We start from the raw sequence: 25,656 nt of genomic DNA, 5'->3' as shown, positions 1-25,656 counted from the left end.
ATCTACATATAGATTGGGCTAACCAAATTAGTAACAATACTGCAGAGGAGGAATTCCTGGAGTGTTTACGGGATGGTTTCCTGGACCAATATGTCGAGGAACCAACCAGAGATCAGGCCATCTTAGACTGGGTATTATGTAACGAGAAAGGATTAATTAGCAATCTTGTACGAAGCCCCTTGGGTCGGAGCGATCATAATATGATAGAATTCTTCATTAAGATGGAGAATGAAGTAGTTGACTCAGAGACTAGGGTCCTAAATCTAAATAAAGGAAACTACAATGGTCTGAGGCGCGAGTTGGGTAGGATTGATTGGGGAATGTCACTCAAAGGGTTGACGGTGGATAGGCAATGGCAAACATTCAAAGACCGCATGGATGAACTACAGAATTTGTTCATCCCAGTTTGGCATAAAAATAAAACAAAAAGGGTGACTCAACCGTGGCTAACAAGGGAAATTAGGGATAGCATAAGATCCAAGGAGAGGACATATAAATTGGCCAGAAAAAGCAGTAAACCTGAGGATTGGGAGCAGTTTAGGATTCAACAAAGGAGGACAAAAGGATTAATTAAGAAAGGGAAAATAGAATATGAGAGTAAGCTTTCAGGGAACATAAAAACTGACTAAAGGCTTTTATAGATATGTGAAGAGAAAAAGATTGGTGATGTTAAGCGTACGTCCCTTGCAGTCAGAATCAGGGGAATTTATAATGGGGAACAAAGAAATGGCAAAAGAATTAAATACATATTTTGGTTCTGTCTTCACAAAGGAGGACACAAATAACCTCCCAGAGATGTCGGGGAACATAGGGTCTGATGAAAGGGAGGAACTGAAAGAAATCAGTATTTGTAGGGAAATGGTGTTAGGGAAATTGATGGGATTGAAGGCCGATAAATCCCCAGGGCCTGATAATCTACATCCTAGGGTACTTAAGGAAGTGGCCCTAGAAATAGTAGATGCATTGCTGATCATCTTCCAACATTCGATGGAATCTGGAACAGTACCCATGGATTGGAGGGTAGCTAATGTTACCCCACTATTCAAAAAAGGAGGTAGAGTGAAAACGGGGAATTGCAGACCAGTAAGCCTGACATTGGTAGTGGGGAAAATGCTAGAGTCCATTATAAAAGATGTAATAGCAGAGCACTTGGAAAACAGTGACAGGATCGGACAAAGTCAACATGGATTTACAAAAGGTAAATCGTGCTTGACTAATCTGGAATTTTTTGAGGATGTAACTGGTAAAATAGATAAGGGAGAACCAGTGGATGTGGTGTATTTGGACTTTCAGAAGGCTTTCGATAAGGTCCCACATAAGAGATTAGCATGTAAAGTTAAGGCACATGGGATTGGGGGCAAGGTATTGACTTGGATAGAGAACTGGTTGGCAGACAGAAAGCAAAGAGTTGGAATAAACGGGTCTTCTTCCGAGTGGCAGGCAGTGACTAGTGGAGTACCGCAGGGATCGGTCCTTGGACCCCAGCTATTCACAGTATATATTAATGATCTAGACAAGGGAACTAGATGTAATATCTCCAAATTTGCAGATGACACAAAGCTGGGTGGGTGTGTGTGCTGTGAGGAGGATGCCGAGAGACTCCAGGACGATTTGGACAGGTTGGGTGATTGGGCAGAAGCATGGCAGATGCAATATAACGTGGATAAATGTGAGGTTATCCACTTTGGTGGCAAAAACAGGAAGGCAGATTATTATCTGAATGGCAATAGATTGGGAGAAGGGGAAGTGCAATGAGACCTAGGTGTCCTTGTGCACCAGTCGCTGAAGGTAAGCATGCAGGTGCAGCAGGCGGGTAAGAAGGCAAATGGTATGTTGGCCTTCGTAGCGTGAGGGTTTGAGTACAGGAACAAGGATGTCTTGCTGCAGTTGTACAGGGCCTTGGTGAGACCACATCTTGAGTATTGTGTGCAGTTCTGACATGACTGGACAAACTAGATGCAGGAAGGATGTTCCCGATGGTCGGGGAGTCCAGAACCAGGGGTCACAGTCTAAGGATAAGAGGTAGGCCATTTAGGACAGAAATGAGGAGGAATTTCTTCACCCAGAGAGTGGTGAACCTGTGGAATTCTCTACCACAGAAGGCAGTAGAGGCCATTACATTAAATATATTCAAGAAGGAGTTGGATATATTTATTAAGGCTAAAGGGACCAAGGGGTATGGGGAGAAAGCAGGGACCGGGTACTGAATTTGGATGATCAGCCATGATCGCATTGAATGGCGGAGCAGGCTCGAGGGGCCGAATGGCCTACTCCTGCTCCTATCTTCTATGTTTCTAGGACTTCACTCTACATCATTAGGATAACTTTTGATAGCTTATTTACAGGTTACTCACTCATCACTTACTGATTGGACAACCGTAGTAGCTTCTGCCCATTTCACTCTTGAGGCAGTGGCTATGTTTACCACAGGTTGGTTGATCCTGAAGTTCTCGCCCCTTCCAGAGGGAAGTACACGGCCTCCACTTTGCCTCTCTTTTTTTCTGCGGAATTACAGAGCCAGACCTTCAATTAATCACTGTACAAGATACAATGTAAGAGACTCCTGTTCACTTCCTCAACCCTAATTAAACAGTCAGAAAGCAAAATCAACAGATATCGTATTGTTCAGATGTTGATGCAGCAGTATATTGTTCTGGAAACGATGAACATGGATTGACATCTATATTTCCAGATGGAATCGTTTCCAGATCCCAGCCTGACCACGAGGCCATGTGGAAAATGTCAAAGAAAGAGTGAATCGAGACAGCCTTTGTACACTTCCAAGCAGCTAGCCATAGAATAGATTAGATAGAATTCTGAGTGGATAACCTACCCTATTTCGTACTTGGGGAATGGTCCGTAGTACAGGGTGGTCTAAATAGGGAGCAAAAATAACAAAGCTCGGGGGTGGGGGGCGGAATAATGATCAAAAACAAATCTTAATCTTCATCTTAACCTTCATCGTTCCTACATTACAACAGTGACTGCACTCCAAAAATACTTAATTAGCTTTAAAGTGCTTTGAGATGGTCGTGAAAGGCGCTGTATAATTCTTTTTCGTATCATTGAATTAATCAAAGCCACTTACCCTAATGGCCCAGAAATTCGGGCTGGAGGCTTCCCGCGGGTGCAAGCCCCCAACCTGCACTTAGCTAGCGCACCGGCCGTTGTGCCGTGGGCCCGCGTGGGATTCCGATCCTGGGCATGCTCCAACTGCCGGCGCGCAGTGCTTGCGTATCCCAGGGGCGCAGTTAGTTCGAAGCGTCCCCTGGGATCACGTGGGCCATGGAGAGCCAATGGTAGCAGGGAATGCCCATTCATAGATTTGACAGGAAGAGCTGTCAAAACTATAAATACAAATCAGCCCCAAAACATAACTAAAACTTCAAATAAATTTAAAAAAAATCACATTTCTAAAATAACTATAAATTACATAAAATAACTATTTTAAACAATAATTTAAATTTTTGAAAAAATTACAGTTTCTAACGGGGCTAAAAATAAACTTACCTTTCTTTAAAGTATTTAAAAATAATAAACCTGTGGAAAAAATGTTTTAATTTTACTTAATTCACCACTTACCTTGTTAAAAGCAGGCCTTGCGACTGCTTTTTAAAAGTGTAACTGCTGGAGACTTACCCTCCCGGAGAAACCTGTAAAAAAACCGGAAGTTCCAGGCGTACGCGCTGCCTCTCCGGCGCACGCGTTCGACCTGTGAACCCCTTCCTTTAAGGGAACGGGAGTTCCGGTTTCCCGCGCATGCGCAGTGCATGCACGAAACCGGCACTTTCGTTGGGCCTACGCGTGAGTACCCAGCGCGTACTCACACGTGGGGACCCGAATTTCTGGCCATTATATATTTTTTGGGAAATATTTTTGATGGTAGTACTGTATTTCAAAGTAGTATCATAGCTCCTTAGTACACAAGAGCTGGGTCATCAAACTAGTTATCCAGTTGTCTGTTTCCAGCACCATCAAACAGTAAGTAGCTCAGGGATGCAAACTGAATGATGGTCAATAACATGTCAACTTTAATCATAGGTCATTATGGGTTAACCTGCATACAGATGACTTCTGTTGTGCCTCACACACTGAAAATGAGCTAAATATAGCTGGCAAATACAAAGCACCTAGAGGTCAATGTCCAAAACACAGCGACTGAAACTGTACTTATATAATTAATATAATCACAGCAGCTATTTTATTTCACTGAAATGCGGATCAGGTTTGCAGGCTGTGTTAAAAACATAGATTTGCCATTTTGTACTCATCCCGACTTTTTGATAAAATGATCGACAGAAGGAACTTATTCCACATTGTGCAAACAACAGCTCACTGCAGTAGGATATGTGAGGAAGTACTTGCCTGAATCCATCATGAAAATCTATGAGAATTTTATGCTAAAAATGTAGAATTTCTAAACCTCATAAGCAAATTTCAAACGAAAAGGAGTTTCACACCAATACTAAACACGTAACCCAATGAACGAATGAAAAAACTTGCATTTATATAGCATCTTTCATGACCTTAGGATGTCCCAAAGCACTTTACAGCCAATTAAGTACTTTTGAAGTGTAATCGCTATTGTAATGGAGAACCCAATGACCAATCATTGCTATATCTCAACCTCGACATGTCTCTGCATTGCTTTCAGTGTACCTTATAGTAATCTTTCAAACTCAACAGATTTACTGGAATAAATTCAAAATTACTTAAGTCAATATAGAACCTCCTGCAACGCAGTCCCCACAGCCAAACACAATTCAGGGTCCAAAATGTTTCCGTTCTGGACACGATCACTTCTAAATATTTTAACAGAAGGAATTCAGAATATCAAGCCCTACAATCAACTCAAAAGAATGGTGGAGGAATATTTAATGAATCACTCCTGACATCAATTAAGTACAGTATTTGTTTAAACTTGTTATCATTCTTATAACCGCTTTTGTGCTACATAGTTCATTTTCTATTCCGCCATGGGATCTGAACATTAAAGTATATGTAAACACCATAATATATAATTCCTCTCTGATGACTAAACACCTTATTGTTGATGTTAATGAGGTTCCTATTAAAGTGCTTTGGCTTAATTGGGGTTTTGACATGCTGTTAGTGATGGCTTTTTTTCTTAGTATTTTATCTTGGGAGGGCCATTTGGCAGCTTTCCATGCTACCACAATCGGCATCAAGGGAGGAACGTTTGCCGCTGGTCAAATATCAGCTGACTTACCACACATCGTCAAAAGTAAAATATTATTGAAGACATAGCAAATCTACAACATAACACTAATGCATGCTATATCTCTCACCATGAACAATACTCTAATCGGTGCTATAATTTTCCTCATGGTTTTGTCGATCTCTTGATATATCATGATATTTTATTCTTTACACTCAGTACTTTTATTCCAGAAGGGCCTGAATACATTGGCTCCGATTTTAACTCCAGGTGGATTCCCCGCTTGGGCCTGAATTAAAACTATAGTCGGGTCTCAATGTTCTCTTTTAGCTGCGCGGCGACCTGCAGGTCCAGCACAGGCCGCTCAATGCCGTTATAATGAGAAAAAAAAAACGCGCATGTGCGATAATTTGAATGGGCTGCGCCGCAGGAGGGACCGCGGACCCCCAAAAAATGATCAGGATCATTGGTCTCAATGATGTCATCGGGCCGCAACATGCACATGTTAAGAAGGACCCTGTTGGCTCCAGGCGCATGTCCTTGCTGCCTGCTCAGGAGAGCAGGTTAAAATTGCAGATGTTGCGATCATGGAGGCTTTTGGACTGGTGAGAGCCAGGGCGGTTTTAACTGTTCACCTGCCAGGTTTCTGCAGAGCCAGTAGGGTTAAAATTTCAATGTCTCTTGCACAAGGTTAGTTGATTTTTTTCTTTAACCCTTTAGCTCAACTTCCTGCTAACAAATGCATCTAGCTATCTGGCCTATGCAAATGAGGCTTAAACATCTGTAATTTCACTTGAGAAGGGGGGCGGGGGGAGATGGCAATGCGGAGCAGAGTGGCAAACAACGGAAGGAACAATATCTACTGCATCCAATTGCGCGCACAATTTTGAACTTCCATGTGAATTTGCGACTCCCTGTGACTGCAGATGGAGAGGGTTAATGAATATGTGGTTTGAACCTGTCATTCAGAAACTTCAAAAAAGGATGCTAAGAGGTGATGGGACCACGGTCAAATTACTAACTGGTCAGAGTTTAAGGATCTGAACAGTGATTGCGGTTAGCTTTCATACCTATCAGTCATGTGTTTCATTAAGAGTTTTAAATAAATAATAGGAAATGGGAGCTGTCTCATTATGAACGTTTTATTACAGCTTATGTTTTGGGTGTGTGTTTTTATTGACACTTTTTGAATATGTGATGAAGTCTCATCAAATCTTAATAATTACCTTAAATGACATAGACACATGCTAATAATAACTGAACTGTAGCTTTTATTTTGACCCTGCATCATCTTGAAAGCAACCCAGCTGGTCCCATCCATACATTTTCAATTGGGTGCTGGAAACATAAGGTAATCAGTATTAAAGATACACAACGAGAAGCTGCTGACCCACATCTACCTCAGTCACACGAACATCAAGCTCGGCTCATGAGGGTAGAAGTTACGACTGGCGAAGTTCATGCAGGAATGCTTAATGTGCTTGTATTACGTTTCTGTTTGTGCTTTGTTCTGCAAACATTAAGCTGTATATAAAATAAACAAGTTAATGCTTGCCTCAAAATAGGAATGTAGTACAAGTGTAGCACAAGCGTTCCTAGGTGAATTGTGCCGATCAGAATTTCTACCCAATAACTCCTTCAAATATATTTGCACCGTCAATCATTTTCTGTTCCAAACAGCCTGCAGTAACCATTGGCTACACACGAACAGTCTGTCCCTTTTGGGCCCCACTCTTCTGTCTAGGACATTCTGTCCAGACTATCCAGACACCCAAGTGACTTGTAGAGCCCCGGAAGACATGTTTTCTGCATAGTTAGCTTTTTGCAATGTATTTTCTATTTAAATTTTTTGATGATGCTTTATGTTTGTAGATGACACCGGTTTACATTATTGAGCACACCCCGTGCCCCTGTGATTCAACCAATCTGCATTTATTATTATCATTTCTTCTTACACGCTGCCCATTGAAATTCTTATCTGACTTTGCAAGATGATCAAGATAACTACGGCTTCTTGTGAGAGCTTCTGGCTCCTGGCGTCTCCCTCACAACTTACTTAAACTTCCTCTGTGTGGTAATCTGGCCATATATAGGCAACAACTGGTGAAAATTAAGTGGTGCATGTTATCCTGCTTAGTAACCAACAATGCAAAAAAAAAACAATTATAGCTGTGCTCCCTTTCCTCTGAAGCTAGTATCCATGTTATGACTTAAGACAATTGTGGCAGTTTTCTCTCTACTATAATTTAACATGGAAACTCTCTTTAACCTTCCCCTCTCTGAAAATATGACCTGCAGAGTTATCTACGAGCCTGAGAGAGCTAGCTCAGTATAACTATGTCAACCATTCAATAAAAAATTCCAATTGCTCTTGGTTGAAGAAGCTTTCTGCTGTAATTTTGTGTGCCGGATAATATACTCTAAGGTTCATAGCCTGCAAAAATCTCTGCTCCACCATTCAATCAGATTAGGGCTGATCTGGACCTCAACTCCGTTTACTCGCTTTTGCTCTACATCCCTTGATTGCCTTACCTACAAAAATACTGGAGTTCTCCCAATCTTTTGCAGTGACTTCGGCAGGAGGTTAGTGGAAACCCCAGAGAAATGGTAAAAACAACCATTTGCACCATTCTCTTGCGGGGACGCGGGAGGTTCCGTTGAAGTTACGGCAGGAGATCAGGACCCCTGAGACTATCAGATCAGGGGCTCGATTGACTGAACCTTCACTCACCTGGACTACATCTGTTGCAAATTGCCCGGTCATCGTCAGTTCACACTTTCATTGGTTCTCCTTTTCTTCCATCTCATGTTTGTGTAAAGTCTCTAAGAGGGGGAAAAATTTGGTTGCTTTGCGCCTCCCGTTAGCACCCTAAGAGGGTGCAAAGCAACTAGTACCCGGGCGTGGCGCCGCCAACGCCTCCCGTGAAATTCAGCGGGATGTTAGCGGCGGCGGTAACCAGTAGCACCCCGCGGTGCTGCGCCGCTGGCGATGACGTCATCGCCACGCGCAGCGCCCCGGCCGCGATCTTCAGGAACGCCCACTGACTTACCGCCGGACGCTATGTCCGACGGGGTCAGGGGGGCCTACCTGTGGCCAGGGAGGCACTATTTAAAAGGCGAGCTGCGGGGCGGCCATTTTTGTTGCTGGCTGCCTGCCTGCACCTGCCTCCGCTCCTGTCCCCGGCCTCCTTAACCGCAACCCCCCACCCCCTCGCGGAGTGCTGGCCGCGCTCCAAGAGCCCGGCACTTCTCTTGAGTGCCGGGCTCTTTTGCCGGCACTCCCGATCCCCGGGGGCCCAGCTGGGCCACGGGTCGCGCTGCGCAAGGCCGCTCCCCTTTAAGAAGGGGAGGAAGGCCTGCAATACCGCGGCACATAGCGCTGCGATATTCCCTTGCAGCGCCCCAAGAGGGAGGCAGGGCGCTTCTAGTAGCTTCCCTCTTGGGGCGCTACCACTCAATTTCTGTCGTGGGGCGCTAATTTTTCCGGGGCACTAAAAGTAGCACACTGGCGAAGTTAGCACACCAAAGGGAGTGCTACTCAATTTCTAGCCCTCTATGTGGTGTTACTGCTTCTCCTATTTTCACACCTCAAACCTGTACTGATACCCTTTTAGTTCAGCCTCCGATCTTGCGCTGTTTCTCTGCAGACTCCGGTTTAAGCACTCCTAATTGGCACAACTATTCTTTGTCCTTTTCCTCCACTGCTGATTTGGATAAATGGATAAGCCGAGGCCCCGTCTTCCCTCTCAGGCGAACGTAAAAGATCCCATGGCACTATTTCGAAGAAGAGCAGGGGAGTTATCCCCGGTGTCCTGGCCAATATTTATCTCTCAACCAACATCACTAAAAAAACAGATTATCTGGTCATTATCACATTGCTGTTTGTGGGACCTTGCTGTGCGCAAATTGGCTGCTGCGTTTCCTACATTACAACAGTGACTGCACTTTAAAAGTACTTCATTGGCTGTAAAGCACTTTGGGGAGTTTGGAGGTTGTGAAAGGTGCTATATAAATGCAAGTCTTTTTCTCTTTTCAACCTTCTCTGCTCCAGTGGAAATAGTCCAAGCGTCTCAAATCTCTATTCCTAACTACAATTTCCCATCTCTGGCACCATCCTGGTGCATTGAAATAACGAGTAATATTTCTAATAAGTTCCAATAGGTGGCAGTGAGCCTGAAATGAGTTAGGATTCAGTTTTAAAGCTTAATTGATTTCCTATAGTGGTACAGGTTAAGCGTCCCAAATCCGGAGTTCCGGTATCCGAATCTGCCTTAAAAGAGAATAGCAGTGTGAATACTTTGTCAGGTGCATATCGGGTCCGGGACGATTGGTGGCAGGGGTCTGGAATCCGTAAAATGTTCCGGAATCCGGACACCCTGAGGAAGGCTTACCAAAAAACGCAACCTGGGCCCAGGCATTTCCGGACTCGGCACGTGTTTCTGATGTCCGAAGTCCGGAAATATCACCACCTGGGCTCGGGCGTTTCCGGACTTCGGACATCAGAAACACGTTCCGAAGTCCGGAAAAACCCGAAAACCGGCTTGGCCTCGGTCCCGAGGTTGCCGGATTCGGGACGCTCAACCTGTAATGCAATTTAACATGTTAGAAATGATTCTGTGAAGTGCGCCAACTTTGAAGTATAATACTGTGCTTCAGAGCAGAGCTGCGACTGATTCCCAGCAGCATTCTATTTCCATTACACGGGTGATGTAACATATGATAATGTATGACTCTGCAATCCAGGCGCATTGTGCAACTCAGTACATCTTACTGCGAGTTTTAACACATCATCTGGCATGGAAGGAAACCACAGAAAGGAAAATTGCAATTATCAGAAAGCCGGCGATTGCTTCATGAAGATCTTCGAAAGATTTGGAGATTGTTCAAGAAGACATCTTGCACAATAAAAGAGCTAATAAATGTCGGTTATCAACCGCATTCCTTTCTGCAGACCCGATATGCACCTGACAAAGTATTCACACTGCTATTCTCTTTTAAGGCAGATTAGGATACAATATTAAATCGGTTGGGAAAATCTGAGAGTGAATGGTGATCCGACAACACGGAGCAGCGCTAAATTGACTGTTGGATAGGAATTCCACGCGGTGGAACTGGTTCCACTGGACGTAACTCGACATGAGCGGGAACCAGAAAATCCAAGGCTTCTCAACCTGCTGGCACGCCACTTGTAGTGCAGCCCTCGTGAAATTGTGCCTCCTGATTCTCTGCCGCCATAGGATTTTGTACAAATATTGGGGCCGCTTCATCCTTCCTTGTTTCTGTGGGGTTTTTTTTGCTTTAAACTGCTGACTAGACACATCGCGGGAGTAGACAATCACGTACAGTCTCCTAACCAGTGAGATCGTGAATGAAGAGCGAGGGGCTGTGAGCAAACAGTCTTCGTTTTGTCACTGTGGGTGAGTGTAGCACAAAAGCCCCGATTTTAACTCCTTGGCGGGAGGCGTGCCGGCCAAGACAGATGGCAAATGCCCGGGCCTCATCTTCATACGTTGGCCTCGTGCCCGAAACTGGCAGGAAGTGCTAGCTGCCCGGAAGCCGAGCGAGGGACTTGGGGGTGGCAGGAGTCCGCCGGCAGGCTTGGCAACTCTAGCTGGATGTTTTCCTGGAAGTTTCGTCCCATGACCTCCCGCCTCCAGCAGCTCCGGCCCATGTTCCGCCATTGGTCACCCCACACATCCTTCCTCACAGGACGCCAACTTCCTGCGCCAATTTTAAAGCAACCAGACTTCGTCACTTCAATAGCAAAGTACTGCGGATGCTGGAAATCTGAAATAACAACAGAAAATGCTGGAAACACTCAGCAGGCCAGGCAGCATCCGCGGAGAGAGAAATAGAGTCAACATTTCAGGTCGGAGACCCTTCGTCAGAACTGGTAAAAGTTGGAAACGTAACAGGTTTTAAGCAGGTGCAGAGGCGGGGGTGGGGGGTGGGTGGGGGAGGAAGGAGCTTAAGGGAGAGTCTGTGCTAGAATGCAAGACATGAGTGGTTAAATGTTGCAAATGGGGATGGCAGAATCATAAACAGCTGCCGCCTGAAAAATGGGGGCAGGGGTTATAGTCTGAAATTGCTGAACTCAATGTTGAGTCCAGAAGGCTGTAAAGTGCCTAATCGAAAGATGAGGTGCTGTTCCTCGAGCTTACATTGAGCTTCGTTGGAATAGTGTAAGAGACAGAGGACAGAGAGGGAGTGGAGCGGAGAATTAAAGTGACAGGCAACCGGAAGCTCAGGGTCACCCTTACGGACTGAACGGAGGTGTTCTGCAAAGCAGTCACCCAACTTGCGTTTGGACTCCCCAATGTAGAGGAGACCGCATCGTGAGCAGCGAATACAGTATACTAAATTGCAAGAAGTACAAGTAAATCGCTGTTTCATCTGGAAGGGGTGTTTGGGGCCCTGGACAGTGGGAAGGGTGGAGGTAAAAGGACTTCATTACTTGATTGGATCGTTCTTGATTGTTAGTCAAACAACCTTTTTTTTTTACCCATGCCCAATATTTTTTATAACTCATTAACAAAGATAATGAAAAAAAACCCGATTTTTTTAAAAAGCTCCATTGATTTTTCTCCCTGGGTCGCTCGCCGCAGTGCCCTGGAGATTAATCTTTAATTCCCGGAGACTCCAGAATAATCCTGGAGAGTTGGCAACCCCAGCCACCAGGGACCCAAAGGAACACTCAGGTAATTGATTGGGAGACAGGGGCCGGGAGCACATCATGTTCAGGGGATGGGAGGGAAGCCCAGGGCAGGGAGAGCCAAGGTTTCCTTGTGAAAAGAAAAAAAAAGAAAGACTTGTATTTATATAGCGCCTTTCACAACCATAGGCCATCCCGAAGCGCTTTACAGCCAATGAAGTACTTTTTTTGAAGTGTTGCAATGTAGGAAACATGGCAGCCAATTTGTGCACTGCAAGCTCCCACAAACAGCAATGTGATAATTAACAGATAATCTGTTTTTAGTGATGTTAGTTGACAGATAAATATTGGCCAGGACACCGGGGATAACTCCCCTGCTCTTCTTCGAAATTGTACCATGGGATCTTTTACACCCACCTGAGAGGGCAGACGGGGCCTCGGATTAACGTCTCATCCGAAAAACAGCACCTCCGACAGTGCAGCGCTCCCTCAGCACCGCACTGGAGTGTCAGCCTAGATTTTTGTGCTCTTGTCTCTGGAGTGGGACTTGAACCCACAACTTTCTGACTCAGAGGCATGGGTGCTGCCCACTGAGCCATGGCTGACACTGTAGGGCCCAAAGGAGCACTCATGATCCTCCTGGCCCACAAGGAAACTAAATTAAGATATGAATTATCTACCTTTCTGTACCTCTTCTGCCCCTAGCTCCTCTGGCCGATAAGTTGGCCTGGCGGAAAAACCAAAATGGCTTCCCCACACAGGCTTCAGGTTAAAATTGCAGTCGGTCCCCAATGATGTCATCAGAGCCCGACCTGCATATTTAAAGAAGGACCCCATTGCCTTGCAGCGGGTGTCCCTCTCGCCTGCTCAGAATAACAGGTTAACATGGCAACCCACGGGTAGGCAGTAGGATTGGAGGGGGTAAGACGCTGCGGGCATTTTAATTGCCTGCCTGGCCAGTTTCCACCAGGGTTAAAATTGGCCCTCTCAGACTGCCTCTTACCAGCAGTTTTAAAACATAAAGCGCAGGAACAAGGGATGAATGCTGTTGTTATACTACGGTCACCAGTGTCGGTTAGGTATTATTTAATGTGACTCACTCGTGCTGGGAGAGTTATGTTAGCCTGTCGCTGCACCACTCTGAAACTCAGAGCTCCGATAGCATTCATGAAGGTGCATAACATGAAACTGAATGCACGTGTCTGCACATGCACAGTGGGACTCCCAGTGTATGCAGCTGGCTTTACTAGGATGCAGCCACTTAAATCTACAATCCAGGACAAGGTGTGTCAGACTTATGTCAGTAACTATATAGACTAATTCCAGTAAGTTGTCATGAAGTTGTGATATTTACATTGCTTCAAGTTCAGGTATAAAGACCATGAGAAGTGCCAATAATTGCACAGGTAACTCCCTTTAAACAATGAGGATTAAGTAGCGGTTCAGATCAGTACACAATCCCTGTACCTCCCAGATGGCTGGGAGGTCAAGGGAAACTTATGACTGCAGTAGTAACAGATAATGCTGGAAATGTACAACAGGTCTATCAACACCTGTAAAGAGAAGGACAGGTAAATGATTTGGGTGTGTACCTTTATTCAGAACTAAATACTGAAAGGTAAGGAACTCCCTTTAAACGGTGGAAGAGGAGACAAATGGCACCCAATCACCAAGGTGAAGTTAATGGGTGGAATGAGATGCAAACTGCTTAATGGAAAAACAGGGACCTGTTAAATGATATGAAAGAACAAACAAAAGTGCTAGCAAACACTCAGCAGGACAGGCAGCATCTGTGGAGAGAGAAACAGAGTTAACGTTTCAGGTCGATGATCTTTCATTAGAACTCCGGTGGAGGATGTCGGAAGAGACTGGACAAGGAGAGAAAAACTAGAGTTGAGATAGGAAGAAATCAGTTCTGTGGAGCAGGTATGGGCTGAAATGATGGGTCTAACGATGGGCAGTCCTGTTTGTGGATCTTGGGAAGGAGGTAGAAGCGGGCTGTGCGGGGTTGGGGGGGCTATGAGGTTGGAGGCCATGGCAGGAAGATCTCCAGAGGAGATGAGGTTGGTGTCAGTCTGGGAAATGATGGGTTAATGGTCGGTGGGGATATGAAAGACCATGCCAGTCAGGTAATGAAAAGGCATTAAAAGAGCGAAACAACTTGAAAATAGCTATGATGGTGAAAAACACAGGAAAGGCTTGAGGTCCAAAATTAAAACTGGAACACTATTCCCAAAAAGAGAAAAAGGGAGGGCAACATCGGAGAGCAGAGGCCCTTGCCAGAGTTCTGACGAAAAGTCCACACCCGAAGCTTCAACCCACCCCCACTTCTCCTGAATGCCAACAAACCGACTCCACAACTCCAGCACCCCCGCTAAAAAGAAAATGGGGCACATAGCTATGGTCTGAAGTTACTAAAGTCAATGTTGAGACCGAAGGGCTGCAGACTGCACAGGAAAAAGATCAGATTCTGTTCCTGAAGCTTGCGTTCGATACAAACCGACGATACAAAGATGGGAGGGAAAGCAGTGAGGAGGACATAAAAAACCTGCAAAAGGACATAGACAGGCTAAGTGAGTGAGCAGAAATTTGGCAGATGGAATATAATGTTGGAAAGTGTGAGGTTATGCACTTTGGCAGAAAAAATCAAAGAGCAAGTTATTATCTAAATGGAGAGAAACTGCAAAGTGCTACAGTACACAGGGATCTGGGTGTCCCGGTGCATGAAACACAGAAGGTTAGTACAGTATGCAGGTACAGCAGGTGATTAGGAAGGCCAATGGAATCTTGACTTTTATTGCAAGGGGGATTAAGTATAAAAGCAGGAAAGTCTTGCTGCAGTTATACAGGGTACTGGTGAGGCCACACCTGGAATATTGTGTACAGTTTTGGTTTCCATATTTAAGAAAAGATATACTTGCTTTCGAGGCAGTTCAGAGAAGGTTCACTCGGTTGATTCCGGAGATGAGGGGGTTGACTTATGAGGAAAGGTTGAGTAGGTTGGGCCTCTACTCATTGGAATTCAGAAGAATGAGAGGCGATCTTATCGAAACATCTAAGATTGTGAGGGGGCTTGATCGGGTGGATGTGGGGAGGATGTTTCCACTGATGGGCGAGACTAGAACTAGGGGGCATAATCTTAGAATAAGGGGCTGCCGTTTCAAAACTGAGATGAGGAGAAACTTCTTCACTCAGAGGGTAGTAAATCTATGGAATTTGCTACCTCAGAGAGCTGTGGAAGCTGCGACATTAAATAAATTTAAAACGGAGATAGACAGTTTCCTAGCTGATAAGGGAATTAGGGGTTACGGGGAGTGGGCAGGGAAGTGGACGTGAGTCTAGGTTCGGATCAGCCATGATCCTATTGAATGGCGGAGCAGGCCCGGGGGGCCGTATGGCCTACTCCTGCTCCTACTTCTTATGTTCTTATGTTCAGCTTGGAACAGGGTAGGTGGTCTAAGATCAGAGCAGGGGTGGGACGGGGAGGCGGGTGGCAGGTCAATGTGGGGACCACAGGCTGCTCAGTGTTACATTAGCAGACAGAGGGGAGGCGTTTGACCAAGTGGTCACCTAACCTACGTTTGCTCTCTTTAATGCAGAAGAGATCACACTGTGAGCAGTATACTAGATTGGAGGGAGTACTCATAGATGCTGCTTCACATGGAAGGAGTGCCCGAGACCCTGCTCAGGTCTGTATTGTTTCTTATTTTCTTTAACATTAAGTTACTAATAAAACCATTTTTAATGAATTATTATCATTGCGCTGATCAAGGTGAAGGATGTCAGTGTTAAGATGCATGAGGCATTTTTCTACTTCTGGCACCCAGTGCCAACATTAAGTATTAGCAGAACAGGTTTAGCAAGGGTTAGATACACTCCCCTGTATTCTGCCTCAACACAATGGGCCAGAAATTAGGATCGGGTGCTTGCCGCGCGTGCAAGCCCCCGATCTGCACTCACCCTGCGCACTGACATCTGAAGCCCGGGCCTGCTTGCATTTCCTGTCACTGGCCCGGTTCCGATGTTGGCGCGATATGCATACCTGATCCAGCGGCGTAGTTAGTGCGATGTGCTGGCTGGGATCAGGTGAGCACTCTGCAGCCAATCAGGGGAGGGGAAACTCATTCATAAGTTTGATAGTAAAGACTGTCAAACTCATGAAAAGTACGGGCGCCCAAAAGACTAGTTTAACTTTAATTAAAATTTTAAAAAACATCCCAAGAATTAAATAAACTATAAATAACTTTAAAAAACTATTTAAAACAATTAATAAAATTTTTGAAAAAAATAATTTTTTACGAAATCGGGTCTAAAAATAAACTTACCTTACTGTAAAGTCCTTAAAAACAATGAAGCTGTGGAAAAAATGTAGTAATTTTAAATAATAGACCACTTACCTTCAAGAATCCATTCCTTACGCCTCCTTTTTTTATTTCTAAAAAGTTCAGGCCCTTGCACACGCGCAAACCTGTCAAAACGAGGAAGTTCAACGCGTGCGCACAGAGTCCTGCGCGCACGCGTTGGACCTCTTAACCCCTTAGTTCGATGGAGAGGAAATGCCGGTTTCCCACGCATGCGCTGTGCATGCTGAAATCCGGCACTTCCAACGGGCCCACGCGTGAGTACACCGTCCGTACTCACGCGTTGGGACCGGAATTACTGGCCCAATGCCTTAACACCAACCTCATAAGATCAGCCACCTATCCCAGCAGTATGAACTTTTCCACTTTTCACACAAGTCACCCTTGTGGCTTCTCTGAATCAGAATGCCAATTAGTGCCAAGTTATTATTGCTGTGGACACATACTCTTAGGACTGTCGAAATGCATTGAATGTTGAACCCTTATAGATGACAGGGACAAGTGGATTGCATCTTAACAGTTTGGACTGGATTCAAATCCAGTTCTCAAAAGTGAAAGTGTGCTCGTTCACGGCCCTACCTTGTCTCCATAAAACTAAAGTTACGTTTTATCTTTACTATTACTAGTGATCTTTTTCCTGCAGCACATTATTTGAAAGGACTTACCGTTAAAGGTACCTGAAGGTATGTGGGTGTATATATATCTATATATAAGGGCACATGTAATGCTTACTGGAAATCAGGGTGTGACACATTTTGTTTATTATTACTGCCATGATAACCTTTCTGTTATATAACGTAATTGGCAATCAGTTGCAAAGCTGTGAAGCAATAATGTCTAATCTTGATGTATCTGTTAAATTTGTACAAATTGATAGTTAAATAATATTAAATTTGCACAGAACTTACTGTTTGCTTGCAATAATTCTAAACATATTGATATGTGATTCACAGCTGAAATATATAAAATCCTAGCACCGCCTTCAATGTTTCTGTAGTAATTTTAGAAAAAACAGTTGATCTGTTTTCTTTAGATCCCAGATAAAAAAAAGTTGTGTCTCTGTCTCCCTGCAACTGTGCCTCAGCTTATGTCCCATTTTAATTCTTTCTGTGTCGCTTTCTTTGTCTTTCTATTTGTCTTCCTTTTTCTCCTCTCTCTCTCTCACTGTATTCCTCTCGCTGCTTTTGTCACCACTTCTCATTCACTCCTTCTAGGAGTCTTTCCTTCCCTCTATCTTTGCCATGCCTCTGATGTCGCTTTATGCGTGGCTTTCACGCATGTTCTTTCCATTGGTTAAGATGGAGGGCAACATGTACATTGTCGTTACTGGAATTGGGCAGTGCTGCTGTGAAAAGGAAGGCAGAGCTGCAAACAGGTGGGCACTATGCCAAGACGGACTAGGGCAGACTGCACTTGCGAAGATCTGCGGAGCCTTGAGCCAGGACCAAGCACGGGATTCAAGGAGGGACGTAGGAGGGAGTGGGTGGAAGTGACTATGGCTTGGGAAGGAGGGGAAGGGGCTAGGCCTGTGTGTAATCAAAGGGGAACATTTTAGGGGGTGAGTCTGGGAACACTCGTGGGGAAGGACTAGGGCTGAGGTACTAACAGAGTGGGGTGTGAGGCTTGGGGGCACTGAGGGGCGGGACTATTGCCTGGGAGCATGTGGTGTAGAGGGGTAAGAGCAATCATAGATGGTCAAGAGACAGGTAACAGTTGGGAAGTTGGGGCTCTGAGAGAGCTGGGGAGTGGCACTGGAGTCTAGTAGCACTCCAGGAAGCATGGGGGGTTGGTGGGGTTGGGGGAGGGGCGGGCTTTAGAGCTGGAGTGTGGTTGCGGGCTCAGAGAGCTGGGCCTTTTTACTCTAGTAAAGTATAGATATTGGGGTCATTTGATTGAAGTATTAAAGTGATGAAGAGACTAGACTGTGGATAGATTATTTGAATTAGATAGATTAGTGACAATGAGGGGATATGCGTATAAGTTACCTAAGCATAAGATTAGGTTAGATGTTAGGTATTTCCTTTTTTGCAGAGGATCATAGACCTTTGGAATACGTTGTAGGCTTGTGCAGTGTGCGCGGATTTGCTGCAAATTTTGAAAAGGGAGTTGGACAATTTCCTGGAGGAGTCTGATGTCACTGTGTACACCAGTCAACATAATGCCTGCACTCTTCCTAGCAGTCAGCACCTTCATAAGAACTTTCTATTTTTCCCAACAAGGACTCTGCAGATGAAATGGATGATGAAATACTCTACAGAACTGCTGGGACCAGGGAAGGGATATCTCTCAGAATGCAGCTGAGTTAAATAAAGGAAGTTGTTTTCCATGAGCTGCGAGGCGACCATGACAAAATGTCTAATTTTTTTCTGGACTTGCCAAATTCTGATAGATTCCTCTCTGACCACCGAAGGGGATCAAGAACGGATTCCAGGGGATAACAGTCACTGTGAGGTACGCCACCTCCTACATCAATGATCGCTCATTCCAAGTCGACTGAAGAATCCCTCATTTCCTCTTTGATTGCTTTGGCCGAGATACCATTCCCTGCACATGATGTGTCAGCTGTGGCTCAGTGGGTAGCACCCTCACCTCTGAGTCAGAAGGTTGTGGGTTCAAGTCCCACTCCAGAGACTTGAGCGCATAAAACTAGGCTGACACTTCCAGTGCAGTACTGAGGGAGTGCTGCACTGTCAGAGGTGCCATCTTTCAGGTGAGATATTAAACCGAGGCCCCATCTGGTCGTTATCACATTGCTGTTTGTGGGAGCTTGCTGTGTGCAAATTGGCTGCTGCGTTTCCTACATTACAACAATGACTACCCTTGTAAGAGTATGTCATTAGCTGTAAAGCGCTTTGGGCCGTCCGGTGGCCATGAAAGGCGCTATATAAATGCAAGTCGTTCAGGTTACAGAGCAGGGTCAAGGACACCCTTCTGTCAGGCTTGACTGGAAATAGCGACAATGGTGCTCTAAAATATATTGCCTCTGAGAAAAATAATGCCCTTTCAAAAAAAGAAGCAGAAAGTTTAAACTCTGCTCTTCAATCACGTTGCAATCTGTAATTTATGAGCAGCATTTTATAGCTGGTTCTCTTTCTCAGTTTATCTGATCAATGATCAAACATTTCTTAGATGCCGCTGTTTGTGCAAAGTTAATGGGCAAGTTAATGCCAGTTCAGCACGTGATGTAATGTTGTTGGGAACAATTGAGATGAATTCTACTTTCGATAAAAGCTACTGTCTAATTAACCCTGTAACCATGTAGAGTGGTGCAGTTGAACTTCGTTACAGGGTAGTTGAATGTGGGCCACAGCCCCACCATTTCACTGTTGGTGAATTCCTTATCTCAGCCATGCTATTAGATGATCACATGAAATGAGTGATTCTCCATTGGAGGGACAGAAACCGGAAACTAAAATACCCAGGGTATACTCGCACGCAGTTACAGACCAGCATTTAGAGATGGCCAGTGGCACCTCCAGAACGGGTTGGTTGAAAACCGCAGGGAGACCTAAATACGGCAAACAGGGAAAAAAATATGATATAACTTACAAAAACATGGACTCAGTGAATGTGGGAAGCAGTTGTTTGCAGAATAAAAACTCATTGTTGACAATGAGCAAAGTGAAACATCAAAAGAAAGCTTTTGGCGTGTGCATTAAAATAACAAAATGTATGATTTGAAATAAAAATATCTATGATTCCTTATGGTCATTTCTGTGTTTTGCTTGCTTGTCTCCACTATCACTAAGTTTTGTTATTAAAGCTTCTCTGACTGTTCAGAAACATGCTCAAAAAAATGGAAAACAGACAAAATAAATCAGAAAGATGGATTCAGAACAGAAAGATAGAGGGCAAATAAAAATGATATGGTGCATGGAGCAGGATTCAAATTATTACAGAAAAATGAATGATCCCAAAAATAGATTTTCTCAAACAAATCTATATGTAATATATGAAAAATATTGCTGCACTGCCACCACTGGTGGGAGGATATAATTACAGCGTGACAAGTTTACATAGACAGTTTCTACTATAAATGTGGACATAGGAATTTATAATGGTGATATAAAAATAAGGACAGATTGTATGACTTTAAAATGGAGGCTGAATTACCTTTGGTCCAATTATTCCCTTGTCCTCTAACCCTGTTTCATCTGAAGACTATACTTGGTAGTGACTCCCCCTGTGCAAGGCCAAGGAAGATCAACTATTACTATTAAAATATTGGCCTGCCTGCAAGAACCAGATCGACCTAAGAAATACTTACAAGATCAATTCACGAGATGTTAAATGTAAAGTCTCTTACATCATAACCTCATTCTTAATCCATGAATATCCAATCCCCTTTGCATTTCCTCCTGTGATTTATTATCCTGGTAGGAGTCTTGCAGTACCTCCTTGAACTGCTCTGAGGGCACCACAGACACTAGTCTATAACTGGCAGTTGCCAGGTTCCTAGGAGCAATCCAGGGTGACTCACCCAACAGATTTCACTTCCTCCTTCTGAGCAAACAGCTCACCCAGCTCATGTCCCACCACAACAGATCAGAAACTCGCCATGTGTGGAAACACAGCCGCAATCCCACGTTTTACCAGGCCTTGGCACGGCACATTTCTGTGAGTGCCAGAATTATGAAATTTCCTATGAACTCATACATTTCTGTCGAAGCTTTTTTCCAATTATGCATTACTCTTCTTCTTAGGCAGTCCCTTGGAACCGAGGATGACTTGCTTCCACATTAAAAATGAGTTCTCAGGTGACTGATGAGTCCAATTCGGGACCTACAGTCTCTGTCACAGGTGGGGCAGACGGTGGTTGAAGGGGCGGGTGGGTGGGGTGCTTGGGTTGACGTGCGCTCCTTGCGCTGCCTGCGCTTGGCTTCCGCTTGCTCCCGGCGAAGAGACTCGAGGTGTTCGGCGCCTTCCCGGATGCTTCTCCTCCACTTTGTGCGGTCTTGGGCCAGGGATTCCCAGGTGTCGGTGGGGATGTTACACTTTTTCAAGGAGGCTTTGAGGGTGTCCTTGAAGCGTTTCCTCTGCCCACCTGGGGCTCTCTTGCCATGCTGGAGCTCTGAGTAGAGTGCTTGTTTTGGGAGTCTCGTATCGGGCATGCGGACAATGTGACCCGCCCATCGGAGCTGATCGAGCGTGGTCAAAGCTTCGATGCTGGGGATGTTGGCCTGAGCAAGAACACCGACTTTGGTGCGCCTATCCTGCCAATGGATTTGCAGGATCTTGCGGAGGCAGCATTGGTGGTACCTCGCCAGTGCTTTGAGGTGCCTGCTGTACATGCATTACTGCTTTTCAATGCACCAACAAGCTGTTCCACCCCTGCCACCTCCATAGACATTTTCGTTCCATTGAAATTAATGGAATGAAAATCAATGGCGATGTAAAGGGTGTGTGACTTGCCTGGCTTCATTACTGCCCACGCAGTGAAGATGAAAGTATACCTCATTGTCCTAAAATCAGGTAGAATTCTACAGCAAACTTAAAGGATTTGGATCAGACCTATGAAATTCCTATTTTACCAACCTTACAGAATCTAACAAAATCCTCTACAAGAGATTGATGACAGAACAATAGTTTTCCATTAGAAGGCACCTATAGGACACCAAAATAGTAACCCGCCATTTAATTCAGCAGCATTTTTGCTATTTATGTTTCAAAATGCAGCAGGATTATGGGTCTGGGTGAGTTGGTGCACTAGAGGGATGCGTTTCAATAGACCAAATGTTTTTTTGCATTCTTTGATCTGTGTCCAAAACAGAGACTAGAATAAGATGGTGTGGGCATGACTCATGAAATGTTCTGCAGATTCATACATTTCTGTAATTGCTTTATCCGGTTTTGCAAAACTGCATTTCTGTGCGCTAGTATAACATTTGACAGCCATGTTACAGTTTGTGAATGAAACAGAAGTAATTATCAGACAAAAGCGACAGTGACTGATAAGATCACCACGTGCAGAACACTGGCAGCGTCTGCATGACCAGAAAGGGCTGCAGTAAATTTCCATCCTGAATTACTAGCAGATGTTATAAATTCTGAAACGTACTGGATGGCTTACTAAATGCAACTCCCACATCTCATCATTGTTAGAGCTGCCTCCAAGAAGCTCAGTTTTGGCTTTCGTGCCAAGCACTTTTCATCCTCTCAACACATCTTGATTTTTTACACAGCCCACGTCTATCCCAGACTTAAGTGTTGCTCCCATATCTGCCGAGGCTCTTCTAGCATCTCTCTCACATTCCTGGACAGGATACAAGATAAAGTTAGCGATAGACACACATTCTCTCACTTCCAGCCTCTAACACTGCTTTTGTTGCAATCTATCTTGTCTTTCTCTATTTTAGCCACGCTAAAATGGTTGTTGCCTTTTAAACTCACCAGCCTCGTTCCTCCAGAGCTCTATTACACTGTTCAGCATGCTCTTCCTCTTCCTGCATCCTCGCTGTGTTGCAATATAGTCTCACCGCACTGTCTCCTGTTCTAACTCACTCTTTCTCAGAACCACGAATCTCCCTACCTTTCTCAATCTCCCTCTTACAGCGTACAGCCTTTTAAATCCAAGGTTGATGTCATCTAACCATTACTTCTTATTTTCATAGGATCATAGAAATTGCCGTGCAGAAGGAGGCCATTCAGCCCATTACTCCTGGGCCAATGCTAGCTGTTCAGCTGGAGCTGCCCATTCTGATTCCACTCTCCAGTATTTATCATATCTTCTCTTCTACTCTTTTCAACCTTAATGATATCCTGCTCGATGGGTCATGGCTCTCCAACTGATTTTCAATGCGATTTTTCCACTGACAATGTAATAATCTATTATTATACTATAGACATGTAGTTGGTTAATACTGTGTTGCAATAGGTGGTGATGTGAAGGAATAGCCATGATTCAGAGAAATACACGATACTATGAACAGAATTCTAATATTATTAATAAAAGACACAAGTCTCAGCAGGCAAGGCTGTAAACAGAATACAGGCTTCTGAGATAAGGATCAGTTGATAACAAAGTTGTAAACAAGCTTTGAAATGGGAATTAGTTAAATATTCTAAAACAATGAAAGATTGAAATGGCAGTTTGGCGATTCCAGAGAGTCTATGGTTTGCAACGAACATAATGAGAAGGCCCAGTTTAAGGTGTTACAAACTAACACGTTGGAACAGAAACACAAACATTAAAAGAGGCATGTCCCTTTGAAAACATGACATCAAGTAAAAGGAACATCTGCTGCTCAAATAGTTTTATGTTAAACTTGGAAAACAGGAACCAATTGAGATAGCTAGAAATGCATGAAACATTCAGTTGAAGTGTCTTTAATTTAGATATAGTAAAAACCATGCCAACAAGACTTTGAAGATATAACTTCAATAGATGACACCAAGCAATTGCATTGTGTTTGTATTAAACTTGAAGCAGAACGGAGTCAAAATGTCTGCTAAAAAGCAGTTAAGCCAATATTAAAAATTGAATGGAAAGCATTTTGTAAGAATGACATCAAACAAAAACCATAGCTATCATTGTTTTTATGATGGTTTTTGGAACACCTAAAAGTAGAGAAATAATTATGCATGCTATAGTAGAATTGATAGTAAAATAGAAAGCATTCGAAAGAGGTATCAATAAAGACAATTAGCTGACATCAGCAGAGAACATCAAAGAAGAAACCAAAGCCAAAAGGGTATAAAAATAAGACCTTTTTAACAGAACATCAGAACACGCTGAACGGGCAGGGCACGGTGGCATAGTGGTTAGCACTGTTGCCTCACAGCGCCAGGGACCCGGGTTCAAATCCGGCCTCGGGTGACTGTCTGTGTGGAGTTTGCACATTCTCCCCGTGTTTGCGTGGGTTTCCTCCGGGTGCTCCGGTTTCCTCCCACAGTCCAAAGATGTGCGGGTTAGGTTGATTGGCCATGATAAAATTGGCCCTTAGTGTTAGGGGGGATTAAATATGTGGGGTTACGGGGATAGGGCTTGGGTGGGATGGCTGTCGGTGTAGGGACCGGGTGCTAGGGTTTGGATGATCAGCCATGATCTCGTTGAATGGCGGAGCAGGCTCGAAGGGCCGAATGGCCTACTCCTGCTCCTATCTTCTATGTTTCTATGTTTCTATGTTTCTCAACTTTCCAGGGGCATCTCTGTAAGTCTTTAACTTTGAGTCTCGGGAGTCCAAAGAGGTACTATTATTTGATTTTGGTGGATGTTCTGGATTTATAAATAAGTAAGAAATAAGAAATGTAATGAAGTAAAGATTTGAGAATAAGGATCTCTGAGAAATAAGAAATGTAAGCTAATTGTATTTTGAATTGTTAATGTTGCGACTGATTGAACAGATGTTAACTGAATGTCAGCTCTTGAATAAAACTATATTTTTAGAATTGTCTCAAAGAGTAATTCTGTATAGACTTGCGAACCCACAAATTCTGTACACTCTTTTGTAAGGAGTTGCAGAATTCTGGGGGGTATTCTGGACCCTTATAATATCCGGAAGGGTACAGTCTAGTTCAACTTATTAAAAGTAATATCCGGAGGATGGTAACATCTTTAGTCGTTCCTTTCCTTTAGGGAGAGATAGCCTGAACCTTTAGACCCATTTAATCATCTTATGGAATTCGGCTATCTCTAACTTAAGTTGAAGGTGAACGTCTGGGGAATACGCCTGATCTGGAGTAGCCCAAAAGGGCTAGGACAGTAACTATCCCTTCAGTGATGCTTTCCAAATAGTCCTACTTGAAGTCCAAACAACTTGATGCTTTTACTGTCTGATATTATAGGTCGAATCTCAGCTAATTTCCATAAAGTATCTATTCAACCTACAATCTCAGCCAGTGGCATATTTTCATATTTTCAGATGAAAAGAAAGGAACAGTATAATTATTGTCACTTAAACACACTTTTCAGCATGATATATTTAAGCTCTGAACTACAAGGCGAATTCAGAGAAGTAACCACTTATTGGTATAAATTTGGCATGAAAATCCAAGCACAAGGAAATTAGAAGACGCAAAAGTATGAACCATCTAGGATCAGCTGTCCTTTTCCAGTTAGTTTCAAATGACATAAAATGATTCAAAAACTGTGTTTTAACACTCGCTGACAGGGTATGAAGCCTCGGTGGTTTGCCAAGTGCACAACACTTTCTACGATTGCTGAATTTTCTTTGCATTTGAAAACATTTTTTCAAGTGTTTTTTTTGCTCTCCATTTTTTTTCAAATGTGGTGTGACCAATAGAGGTCTTTAAAATTATAAAGGAGCTTGATAGGGTAGACGTAGAGAGGATGTTTCCACTTGTGGGGGAGACCAGAACTAGAGGTCATAAATGTAAGATAGTCACTAATAAATCCAATAGGGAATTAAGTAGAAACTTCTTTACCCAGGGTGAAAATGTGGAACTTGCTACCACATGGATTAGTCCAGGCGAATAGCATAGATGCAATTAAGGGAAAACTAGAT

General features: G+C 44.0%; 1 long non-coding RNA gene across 1 annotated transcript; it reads left to right on the top strand.

The window, feature by feature from the left end:
- The first annotated feature begins 12,215 nt into the window (after window positions 1-12,215).
- Window positions 12,216-24,580, top strand: LOC147116693 (uncharacterized). The gene is made up of 2 exons (XR_015078864.1): window positions 12,216-15,520; window positions 22,804-24,580. It is a non-coding gene; the product is annotated as an uncharacterized LOC147116693 (long non-coding RNA).
- Window positions 24,581-25,656: the final 1,076 nt, after the last annotated feature.

The sequence above is a fragment of the Somniosus microcephalus genome, chromosome 6, assembly GCF_052327205.1.
Source record: "Somniosus microcephalus isolate GS21.2 chromosome 6, FLI_Smic_1.0, whole genome shotgun sequence".
Taxonomy (NCBI): domain Eukaryota; kingdom Metazoa; phylum Chordata; class Chondrichthyes; order Squaliformes; family Somniosidae; genus Somniosus; species Somniosus microcephalus.
Note: the sequence above shows the minus strand (reverse complement) of the source record. Positions and strands in the feature narration are given on the sequence as shown.